At 41.4% G+C, this 12,592-nt stretch overlaps 1 protein-coding gene across 5 annotated transcripts in view; it reads left to right on the plus strand.

Moving 5' to 3' along the window:
* The window catches only part of Rbm33 (RNA binding motif protein 33), a 106,301-nt gene that overhangs the window by 80,331 nt on the left and 13,378 nt on the right, over positions 1–12,592 (plus strand). The gene's annotated exons all lie outside the window — the stretch shown is intronic.

A 12,592-nucleotide genomic window follows, 5' to 3' on the forward strand; every position in this document is an offset into this window, starting at 1 on the left:
TTGTCCATATGTTTGTTGTGCTCTGTGACAATGACACTTATATACATTTTCCATTGTAAATTGGGAAAACAGGAACCCTGTGAACACGAGATTTTAGAATAAACTAACTGTAGAGATTGATTAAAGGCACAAAATTTGTACACAAGAAAGGGGAAAAAAAAACCCTGTAACTCCACCTATGAAGGAAAGCAATGCCCTGAAGAATGTGAAGTGCCTTAGCTGAGTGCATGGAGACAGAAAACAGAATTTCTCCCACATGGTATAAGGACACTTCTATAGAATAATACTGTGTAAAGTTACATATGTAGAATATTCAGTGTCAATAATTCTGTTTTATCTGAATGTTTTCCTCATGTTTTTGTGATTCAGATGCTGATCAGCAGATGAACTGTCACATTTAACATACAAAGCTGCTGTGATCATTGGCACAGTAAACGTTTACGTGTTTGTTCTTAGCTTTGGGCCTTATTTAATACTTGAGAAGTTAGTCTGTCTCATTTAGTTAAAAGCTCAAGAGAAGATGGCCACTGATGGAAAAAGAACTTTCCGCACTAGTAGAAAGAGCTGTATAGTCCCTCTGCCCCCTGAAGGTTGGCAGTAGAGGTTAGGTATCTAATCATGTTGCCTAATTGAACAACAAATAGGAAAGACAGTCTTTGGACTTTTCCACTTTCATAGCCATCAGTCAAGTGCTTTGGAACCGGTTTTAACTTGTCTTTTTCACTCTTAAGTACTGACAAGCATTTCCAACAGTGTTGGTAGAGTTTTCCTGTCCCCACTGCCAGTTCCCAAATAATCAACCCAGAGGCTGAATATGAATATAAATGCTTGGCCAATAGTTCAGTCTTGTTACTAGCTAATTCTTACCTTAAATTAACCCACATTTCTTATCTATGCTTTGCCACATGGCTTGGTACCTTTTCTCAGTATGGCATGCCCATCTTCTTTCTCTTCCTATGCCAGTGACTCCTCTGACTATGCTCTTATGCATCCCCGCATTCTTAGTTTGGGCACCCTGCCTTTACTTCCTTGCCTGGATATTCGCCAGTAAGCTTTTTATTAACCCAGTTTGATTGACAAATATTCACAGTGTACAGAAGATTATTCCACAGCACAGCAGCTCTTCTAATTCCGTGTTGGCAACTTTGGCTAACCTGGTGGGGTTCACTTTCCTCTTGTGTAAATTGTGTTTTCCTAATGCCATGCCGCCCTTACCCCAGTGGATAGAAACTATTTTTAAGAGAACACATAATTGTGGGTTGATTGCAACATGTGCCTAATTAGGACAGTACAAAAAGTAAGCAGTCACATGTTCCAGCGTCAAGTGCCACAACATTTATTGACTTTTAATTTTATTATTGCCCTTAGTTGCTGCTAGGCATCAGTCACAGTTGTCTTCTTCTCTTCCTGGAATCTCAGGCCTGTGCTTATGCTCTACCTCTAAGAATCTTGTTAGAAGTCTGCACAGAGCCAGGCGGAACAGTTGGGCTACCTGGGAGTGTGGGGAAGACAAGCTTGTAACATGACACCTGTCTTAGTTAAGGTTTCTATTGCTGTGAAGAGGCGCTGTGACCACAGGAAAGCACTTAATTGTGGTGACTCACTGTTCTGGTTTAGTCCATCATCCTCATGGTGGGAAGCAAGGCAGCATTCAGGTAGACATAGTGCTAGAGAAAGAGCTGAGTTTTTTTTTAAACTTTTATATTATTATTATTATTATTATTATTATTATTATTATTCTCCTTTTGGTTTTTCAAGACAGGGTTTCTCTGTAGCTTTGGAGCCTGTCCTGGAACTAGCTCTATAGACCAGGCTGTACTTGCACTCACAGAGATCTGCCTGCCTCTGCCTCCCCAGTGCTGGGATTAAAGGCGTGTGCTATTGCATATATGAGACCTCAGAGCGTGCCCCCACAGTGACATGTTTCCTCTGACAAGGCCTTGCGTTCTCCATCAACGCCACACCTCCTAATAGCACCACTTCCTTTGGATGCCACAACATCTATGTGGAATGTTAGCTGTATGTTTTAGTTTTTCAGTTCACTGTTTGAATTACATTTCATTGTTTGTTGAATTCTATTTTCCCAGGAGCTATTGAGTTCCACTAGGGTAAAAGTATAATATATAAACTTATAACCCTAGTACTGTGTTCCTTTTCGATTTTTTTTTTTTTTGAGATAGTTTCTTACTGTTTCCCAGGGTGGCCTCAAGCTTGCTATTCTCTGCTTCCTCCGTTCTTGGATTGCAGACATGCACCACATATTCTGTTGGAAAGATACATCTTTATCTATACATGTATGATGTGTGTGTGTGTGTGTGTGTGTGAATATGTGTACATACGTATGTGTGTTTCAGTATATGTGTGTGTATGTATATATATATATATATATACATTTCATTGTTTAAGATTAACATAGTTATATCATTTCCCCCTTCCCTTTGCTCCTTTCAAACCTTCCCTTGTAGTACCCCTAACTTGCTGTCTTTCAAATTCATGACCTCTTTTTCAGTTCAGTGTTTCTCAACCTTCCAGTGCTGCAACCCTTTAGTATAGTTCCTCATGTTGTGATGACTCCCAACCATAAAATTATTTTTGTTGCTTCTTCATAACTATAATTTTGCTACTGTTATGAATTGTAATGTATCTGTCTGTGTTTTCTTTTAGTCTTAGGCTACCTCTATGAAAAGGTTGGGACCCACAGGTCAAGAACCACTGTTTGAGTTTTTGTGTGTTTTCCTAAATAAATAACTGCAATTTGCTCAGCCTGTATAATGTTACTTGTATTTTTTAGGGCTGGCCATTGGAGAACATTTTATTTATTATATGTCAGAAATGAGCACAGGCTTCCTTAGAGCTACCTCCTTTACTGTTGTCCAACCTAGAATTTATGTAATTCAATCTAAAGTGTCTAGTAGTGTCTCCCTTATGTTGTCATTCTCTAGCCAGAATATGGGCTCCGTGCTCAGTACTGCTCAAGAACTGTCTCTGCTTTGCTGTGGCCAGCTGTTCTTAGACCTCATACCAGGACTTCTTACACCTTATACCTCAACTTCTTCGGGCTTCTCTGAGTGACATACGACCTGCGAGACTGCTGTGAATCACAGTGGATGTCTCTTCTCTTCCATAGCTCATTTAAAAATCAAATCATCTTCATGTTTTGTTTTGTCCTTTGAGACAGTCTCATGCAGCCCTGAGCTTGCTATGTAGTTTGCTTTCATGGTGTTCTTGCCTGTGCCACCAGATACTCGAATTAAAGCCACCATACCTGGCTTTCTTAGGATTTTTTTTTTTTAAACTGGATTCTGTTAAAGATGGAGACCTGGGTTTAAGACAGTAAGTTCTAGGCTTGTCTTTTCTTTAATTATGTTACCTTTAAGACCTGTTTCCATTTGTCTTAAGTAATTTCTAGTTGTTGTACGTCGGTCATCTTTATTAAAACTATTTGGGTCCTCTGTATTAAAACTATTGCATTGTGGTGGCAGGAAACATTCCTAAAGATTTTGTAAGAATGATTCTTTGATACTGTTTCTTGTGTAGTTTTTGATGGCTGAAGCAAAATGGTCCATTTTGTACAGGGCTTGTCATTGGCATTGTATCTGGCATTGGCTGCTCTGAAACTTATGGCACAGAGCTTGAAGCTCTCCTTCTCTAGGGTCAAGCTAACTTTCTTGTGTGACCCTGTGACACATAGTTTTCCAGCTTTGGGTGCAGAAAATCCATGTTTGGGTAGTTGCCTATCTTGGCTGCTTCTGTCACACAAAACAATCTTTTTTTTTCCTTCTGAATCTGAATTTCCTACCTATGAATGGGCTTAGTCTGGATGCTGGGAGGAGTTCTAAAAGAAAACTGCTGGCAGATGGAGGTGGTTCACGAGGCCCTGAAGAGGACTGTGCTCCTTGCTGGCATTTGTAGTGGCTACTGTTTGTCCAGGGTTGAGCATGCCCACAGCCCATGAGGCAGGCAGAGTGGCATTCTCATTTCACAGGGAAGTAAACTGAGTCTCAGGGAGGTTATGTGACCCACCTGGTGCCACACAACAAAGCAGTAGGTCCAGACATAAGCTGGATTTAATTCTGCGTCTTGGCCTGTTTAATTATTAAAGCTAAGGTAGAAAATATAAAAAGCTTATATACTATGAACTCCTGGAGTCATCAATCGTTCTTTCTTATTAAGCACAGAAACAAACAATTAAAATAAGTGTATGTCTGGGGAAAAGCCCCGCAGCCTCTTCTGGCTCATGAGAGATGGCATCCAGTTCACCTCTGAGTGACCTAAGTGACTTGAATTGATTGACCTTCTTTGCCTATCATTAAATGAGAGGTTGGATGAGAATGAAGTGCATTTCTTAGGCTATGGTCATTGCTCAGTAACATCACAACATCATCCTTTAGTTGAAGAAAAAAAGAACTATTTAGTATCAGGAAAGCAGGCAGATTTTATCCTGACCCAGTTTATGAAAATTTTAGAAATTTGGCAGCAAATAAAGAAAACAGTTGTTGGTTCTATGGGCACACAGAGAAATGGGAGAAATGCAGGACCCCAGCAGGAGAGCCTGCTGTTTGGCTATAGCTCTTTTGTATTTTGTTTAAAGGATGTCAGAATACTGCTTTTGGAAGGTCCCAGTTTTCCTGTGAGTGCTTGCGTTGGAAAATTGGGTGAATTTGTCCATCTCTTTCCCCATCCTTATTGTCATTACTAGGCTTCCTTTAGAGAGGCAGTGCATGGGTGGGTCCCTCTCTTTGTGGGCCATGGGATGAAGTTTGTTTTGTTACACCTTCAGTGAAAGAAGTTCTGAGGCCTTGCCCCTTTACCGCTTTCACCAAGTGCTTATATCTCACTACATTTGCTACCCCACTTCACCCAGCCTCTTTGTCTTTTTTTTTTAATTTTTATTTTTATTGAGCTCTACATTTTTCTCTGCTCCCTTCCCTGCTTCTCCCCTCCCTTTCAACCCTCTCCCAAAGTCCCCATGCTCCCAGTTTACTCAGGAGATCTTGTCTTTCTCTTCTTCCCATGGAGATTAGATCTATGTATATCTCTCTTAGGTCCTCATTGATGTCTAGGTTCTCTGGGATTATGGTTTGTAGGCTGGTTTTTCTTTGCTTTATGTTTAAAAACCACCTATGAGTGAGTCCATGTGATAATTGTCTTTCTGTGTTTGCTTTACCTCACTCAAAATGATGTTTTCTAGCTCCATCCATTTGCCTGCAAAATTTCAGATGCCGTTATTTTTTTCTGTTGTGTAGTACTTCATTGTGTAAATGTACCACATTTTTCTAATCCATTCTTCGATCGAGGGGCATTTAGGTTGTTCCCGGGTTCTGGCTATGACAAACAATGCTGCTCTGAACATAGTTGATCATATGTCCTTGTGGTATGATTGAGCATCCTTTGGATATATACCCAAAAGTGGTATTACTGGGTCTTGAGGAAGGTTGTTTCCTAATTTTCTGAGAAATCATACTGACATCCAAAAGGGCTGTACCAGCGTGTACTTCCATCAGTAATGCAGGAGTGTTCCCTTTACCCCACAACCTCTCCAGCATAAGTTGTCTTTTAATGTCTGTTCATCATTGATCACTTTGTCTTCCTCAGATAGTTTATGAAAAGGTTGGAGGCAGAGTGTGTTGACTTAGGCCAGAGACACTATCGTACATCAGCCTCACCTGGTTTTCACCCAGGCTCACATGTTTGGTTTCTGGTCTTCTTTTAATCTTAAGCAGTCCCTTGACCCTTGTGTTTCTTGCTGTTGGCATTTTAAAGGGCAAAACCAGTGATTTTGTGGCTTATGCTGTAATTTGAATTTATCTTTTGCTTCCTCCTGATAAGTTTGAGGTTGTTTATGTTTGGCAGGCTGCCTACAGAAAATAGCCTGTCCTTGGTGTAACTGTGCAGACTTAGCCTGTATTGCTGAGCTTAGCTTTGATGACTTGGGTGAGCTAATGTTTCCCAAGTCTTTCCTGTAGCTGGTCTCCCCACGTTATTTCTGTCAGTTGTAGTTGGGAAGGAGCTCAAGGGACTGGCCAAGACATGCCCCTGTGGTACTAGCCAGGAAACAGGACACCTGATGGGAGGAAAGGCTATTTGGGACTTGATTTTGTGGAAAGGTTTCTGGATTCTGGTGTTCGTGTGTATTGGTGAGGCCTTCTGGCTTTCTCAGTTACTCAGGGAGGAAGTATGGTAATGGTGTCAGCGAGTCTACAGAGCAGCTGTAGTCTCTGTTGTCACAGAAGCAGGCCTGCCTTTGTGGAGCTTTACAGTGAACTGAGCACTCTGTGGACCCTTTGCGTAATAGTAGGTACAAGCATGCTGTCAGAGGCTGCTTGTTCGTTTCTTGGTCTTCCAGACTCAAAATAATAACACTGAAAACTGTAGTGATTGCAATACTGTTTGACCTATTAGCTTATGCATATTTCTGGCAAGCTCTTACATCTTAAATTTACCCTTTTCTATTAATCTGTGTATTGTCACATGGTTGTGGCCTACCGGTAAGGTTCTGTTTGGTGTCTGTCTGACTCTACCTGCTCTCTCATTATATCTCTTCCAGCCTGACTATATTCTGCCCTGCTATAGGACAAAGCAGATTGTTTTATTAACCAGTGGTTGTAAAACCTATTAACAGCATACAGAGGGGAATCCCACATCACAAGCAGAAGTGAAGTGGGATGAATAACATAACAGGGAGACCTGAATAAGTGGCTTCTGAGTGGAGAAGAAAGCAGGGTAAAGGAGTGAGTCTTCTAGGTATGTATGTGGGGAGGGTGGGGTATGTGTAATTGTGGCAGTGTCTAGCTGAAGGAAGGACACTGGGTTGAGTACAGAGAGTAGGTGAGTTTGGAGATGGGTCCTGCATAGGCTGTTTGGGTCTTAATTTGTAGAGCAGTGAGAGCCACTTGAAAGTTCTGGTGAGCTGATGTTCTCATTCTGTTTTGCTGGCTTAAGGGGAAAAAAAAAACTAGAAAAATATAAAACTGGTTGCTGTTTGTTTTTACAGATTTGGGGTTGAGTTCTATTTTAAACATTATACACAAGAGGATATAAGACATAACTAATCACCTAAGTATTAGGGTTGAGATGAACAGAAACGTTCATTTTATCCCTCAAATGTTTGTCACTTTGGAAAGTACCAGTCTGACAGAGAGTTAAACACCTCTCCATGGTTACAGGCTGATGTAGAATTTGCCACACCCTTTCTTGTTGTCTGGAGACACCATGTCTCAAGCCTCTATATTTCTCAAGTACTTGCTGTTGTGGGTTCTGCTGATGTTGCTGCATGTGCTCTGCCCTGCTTGCCACCCAGAGCTTCCCTTCTTCTAGAGCTCTAGCTCCAGCTCCTGGCCCCTGCTGCTTCTTGAAGGGCTGTCTGCCTTCTGTTCCGTATTTGTCACTAGATCCTAGGACAGTTTCAAGGGTGTCTTAGGTAAGGTTTCCATTGCTACAACGAAACACCATGACCAAAAGTCAAGTTAGGGAGGAAAGGGTTTATTTGGCTTGCACTTCAGCATTGCTGTTCGGAAGTCAGGACAGGAACTCAAATAGGGCAGGACCCCGGAAGCTGAAGCTAATGCAGAGGTCATGGAGGGGTCCTGCATACTGACTTGCCTCCCATGACTTGCTTAGTCTACTTTCTTATAGAATCCAGGACCATCATCCCAGGATGGTACCACATACAATGAGCTGGGCCCTCTCCACATTGATCACTAAATGAGGAAATGCTTTACTGCTGGATCTCAAGGAGAGCCTCATTTCCTCAGCTGAGGCTCTAACTTGTGTCAAGTTGACACATAAAACCAGCCAGAATAAAGGATATTAAAAATACTTAAGGAACTTAAATATGAAGCTAAAAATGTCTACATAGTTGGGTTTCTTGTTTCAGAGCAGAAGTGAAGTGAACACAGTATCTCTCTGGGTGTCTGAGAATGATCAGGGCAGTTGTTCCCTAGACTTGTCGGTAATACCAGGAAATGAGCAAAACAGGAGCAGGGTCTGGGATAACACTGATCTTTACTGTTAATCCTTTCAGCCACCTTCTGCTTCCCTGCCAAATCCCTTTTTCATTTGGTTTGCAGAATAGGATTGTGTTGTAAGGTCTGTTTGCTGCTTTTGAGCTTTAAAAATGCTCATAATTATTTATTCTGGTGATAGGTTGTGCCACGTCAGAAGACTTGTGGGAATTGGCTCTTTCCATCATGTGGTTCCCAGGCATAGAATTGAGGTCATCAGGCTTGGCATCATACACCCCTACCCACAGAACCATCTTGTCAGCCTTCTGTTTTGAACTTTGAAGTAATAAATTTGTCACATTTGCTAGTTTGAAATTGTTATTTAAGGGACACAGCTCTGCCCTGCCTGGTTCTGGAGAAGCTAGCTTTGTAGGCAGTATGGCAGTATAGGTGGCTCAGGTGGAAGGAGGTAAAGGCCGAGGTAGAATTGACTGGGACCGTAGTCTTTGCAGGTATAAAGGACAGGACCATGGATAGAGTTCCAGGGAGATGGTTGTTGACATGTGTGGGCAGCAGGTAACAGGGTTGTACTGAAAAGGCACCTGCAGGGGCAGAGCTGCCTGGGGGAGGTCCCTGCAGCCTCACCTCTGAGCTGAAAAAAACCAGCTCACAGCCCCACTGCCTGAGCAGCCTCAGTATTGAAAAGAGCCAGAGCCTTACTTCTGGTACATTTGCATTTTCACCTGCTGAGTTTGTGCCAGCTGCCCCTGGACCTTGTTTCTCCTCAGATGTTCAAGGCTTGGTGGTGTTTTTGGTTTTGATTTCCTCTAAAGACAAGCTAATTCTTCTCTTTAAAGCTTTCTTCATACATAACTAGTCTCAGAATGGAAGATTATTACATGGGTCAGCACTTAAACAAATAACTGACAGGTTCTCATATGGTAAAGTGGGACACATTCACGCCCCTCATGAAGTGAAGTTCAGTAGTTAGGTTTGGCTAGTCAGGTGGCTTTGGCCTTTCAGATTTGGTTTGTAGTTGCCCTCTGGACCCATTACCTGAAGTAATATTCCAGATTTCTGTTCCCAGTGTGCTTGCTTGCTGGTGTGTAAGCATGCCTGATGACGGGGGTGGGGAGAGCTGCAAATGTAACACCCCACACAGCACCTGGGGCAAGGAGGTTAGGGCTGGCTTGTTTCTGCCCTGTCTCTCCTGTAGTCCAGCAGTCTACAGAGAGAAAATAGAGCTCTACACATATTTGTGCTTGGAAACTTCACATAGCTTGCATATCATTTATTGTGCTGTTCTGAACAAGCCTCCCAGAGATTGCTGGGATAGGCTTGTATTGTTGTCCTTAATCAAAACCTGTGCGACAAGGGCTGTGGCTGCATCGTCATCTACATTGCTGGTGACAGTGAAGTGTGGCCTTATCAGAAGGCGAATTCATAAGAGGCTGCCCCGGGACACCATGCCACTGTCCTTCTGTGTGTCCTGACAATGTTATCTGTCCTTTCAGTGCTGAGTATCAAATGTCTGTCATGAGTACAGAAATTAATTTAATGTCACCTGAAGACATGCAATTAATCTTTTAAAGGTTTTTATAATACCTTTACAGAAAGAGTTGCCAGTTTGGCGGATTTGGATTTTGGGGTTTAGAAGAAGATAAGGAAAATTAATTTTTCATCAGGGTTAATACAAGCTAGCAGGGCCACAAAGGCAGAGGAAAATGATTGGGGAATTTGTCAAGTGTTGTCACTCCAGAATAATGCTGCTTAATGCCTGATAGGTATAATCAAGGGCTGAGGTTCTATGGAGAGGGATTAATCAATTTGCCTGCTAGTGAATGCAACTCAGTGATACCGCTTCTTCATGGGCTTTGAAGAATGAAAATAAGATTTGATCTGTCAAATTGCAAGAAGCTCTGACAGTATCAGTGAGCATTTTTATCTGTACATTTAAACCATTTGTTATAAATAAATTTGTCCTGCTAATATTGATGGCCACAAACCTCATTTTTTTTGTAAGATTAAGCTGATAAAAAGTATTCCCTGGGCTTACTTAATTCAGATAGGTATTTTAAAAACCAAATACTAGTCTAAGGAGATATTTTTATTGTATTCATTAAAGGGCAATCATTTTAGAGCAATTCAGCAGTATGTTTCTACATGGGCACACTTTCTTCCCCTTATCTGCTTTAGAGAAACTGTTGTGCCAGAAGTCACAACATGCCCCATGATGCCTAGGAGACTGCTTGTCCTGAGGACTTGCTTCTGCATAGGAATGTAGTCTGCCATCACTCGAGGACACTGGCTTGCTTACATCTCAGCAGCAGATTTCTAAGATGCCTATTTGAAGTATTTTAAACTTTGTGTAACTTCAGACTAATTACAGTTCTATTTTCAGTGCTAGAACTGGTTGTACGGGCCACAGAAAGCTTACCAATGTAGGGTCGATTTAGTTTGACTTGTTTCTCATTCGGGTTTGTTTATGTGTATTACTATGGATATAGAAATGTGTTCCTGAAGATGGTCTGTTAGCATACCCAGTGATCATTTTCTAGTGTTAATCCAGAGTAAAAAAAAAAAATAGCTTTTCATTGGACAAATACAGTATTTGTTTTCTCAATTGGGAAAAAATGATTTTTTTCTTTTTTTCAAAAGGAAATAGATTGTTTCTATTTAAGCCTTTAGTGCTTAGAATGAGTTTCATAAAAAGTTAAAGCACAGCATTATGATAACTTAATTAGAACAATCTAGTTGACAGCAAGTATAAGCTTAGCAGTGGGAAGGCTGACATAGGAGGATCACCACAAGGTTTCAGGCCAGCCTGAACCACAGAAGGAGATGCTTACATTTTATAATATTTAAGAAGTGATTGGACTATCTCTTTTTGTACATACTGAAGAATTTCCATGGTAAAATGTTTTAAATTACCTGCCTGCCCTCACTGGGGCAGGGGAAGGAGTAGACTGTGGTGCCCCTCAGGCTGGGGCCTAGCTGTCCTCAGCTGGATCATGTTATGGTTCACTAGTTATTAAAAAGTTAAATTATACTTAGCCATAGTATGAGATGCTTTTTCTGTCAGCTAATATCTTGAAGATATTTTATTTGTTCATGTGTATGTTTCTGAGGGATGTTCTTTAGTAGGTGTCTTGGTATCTTTTCTTTGTGATGTTGGTGGCTTTGTGTTTAGTATTAGTATTGTGTTAGTATTCTCCAAGTCCAAGTTTTGTGACTTGGAGAATGAACCAGAACATGGGCCTCCCATCCCCCTTTTTTACCTGAAGGAGACTGAAGAACAATTTTACTTTAGCTCTGTGGTAAAATCCCCTGGGAGGACGGGGAGTCTTTCTTTGTAAGAAGTGTCTTTTCATTAACTGCACATCCTTGCTCCTTGGCGCTCTAGTCATCACTGTCTGATCTGTATGTGTTTTGTACAGTTGGCGCATTTCATGTAAGTTGATTGATACGATGGCATCATGTTCATATATTCCTTTCACTACTTGGGGACATCATTATGGTCCCTCTGTTTTCCAGTTTGAAACATTTGTCTTTTGCCCATTTTTCTTGTTTAGGGTAATCAAAGGAGTGTGGAGTTTGTTCTCAGAGCAGCGTTTGGTACTGATGGAGAAGAGGCTTCTCTGTTCCCACTCTTGAGTATGAGCTTCATTGTCTCTTTTTTCCTGCTTTGTTTGGAAGTGGGACTGGTTTCTCTTAAAGTTTCAACTTGATCTTGGGTTTTTCCCCCCTTTTTTTTGTTATAACTGTAGTATTTGAATCCCTAAATTCTGATGTATTATGTATCTACTTTACATGTTTTCTCTTCTTTTTAATTATTAGTTCTAGCATGACTTCCTTAGTGCTAGACGGGTACTGCTTAGCTTAGCGCAGCCCTTCAGGTCAACTTTCTCCCCCAGCCTACAGGCACACTGAGGAAAGTGTCTGGACTCTGACTTTTTCAGCCTTCAGACAGGACCACAGCCCTAGAAGCTTGTGGGCTCGTGAGTTGAGGAAAGAAAGGCAGCAGTGCACACACATGCAGTCCTGGAAAGCAGTACTCTGTCACCTGTTTCAGTGTTGATTCCATTGCCCCCAAATTGTTGTTTAGCAAGTCTGTGAAGTTTTGGAGAGAGCAGACTTGGCAGTTTCTGCATACTGCAGTGAGCTCTGTCTCCTTGTAACAGTTTTAAGCTTATTTTTTCTTGGGTTATAATTATATTACTGTTGTAGGAGGCCTCTTGTTTGTTTCCCGGCTGCCCAGACTTCTGAAATAATCACATAGAAACTATATTATTTAAGTCACTGCTCGGCCAATCACTTAAGCATATTAAGCTTAAGCATATTAAGCTCTTACATCTAGAATTAACCCATTTCCATTATTTATATTTTGCCACAAGGTTTGTGGCCTACTGACAAGGTTCCAGCTGACAGCTCCTGTCTTTCCCTTCTGGTGGCTACATGGTGTCTCACTTGACTCCGCCTTCTTTCTCCCAGCATTCAGTTTAGTTTTCTCCGCCTAGCTGTATTCTGCCCTATCACAATCCAAAGCAGCTTCTCTTTATTCATTAACCAATAAATGCAACACATATGCAGAAGGACTTCACACACCACATTAGTTACTTTTCCTTGAAAGCCTGTTTGTCCATTAGGTG

Source organism: Myodes glareolus, chromosome 6 (assembly GCF_982192425.1).
Source record: "Myodes glareolus chromosome 6, mMyoGla1.1, whole genome shotgun sequence".
In the NCBI taxonomy this organism is placed as follows: Eukaryota; Metazoa; Chordata; class Mammalia; order Rodentia; family Cricetidae; genus Myodes; species Myodes glareolus.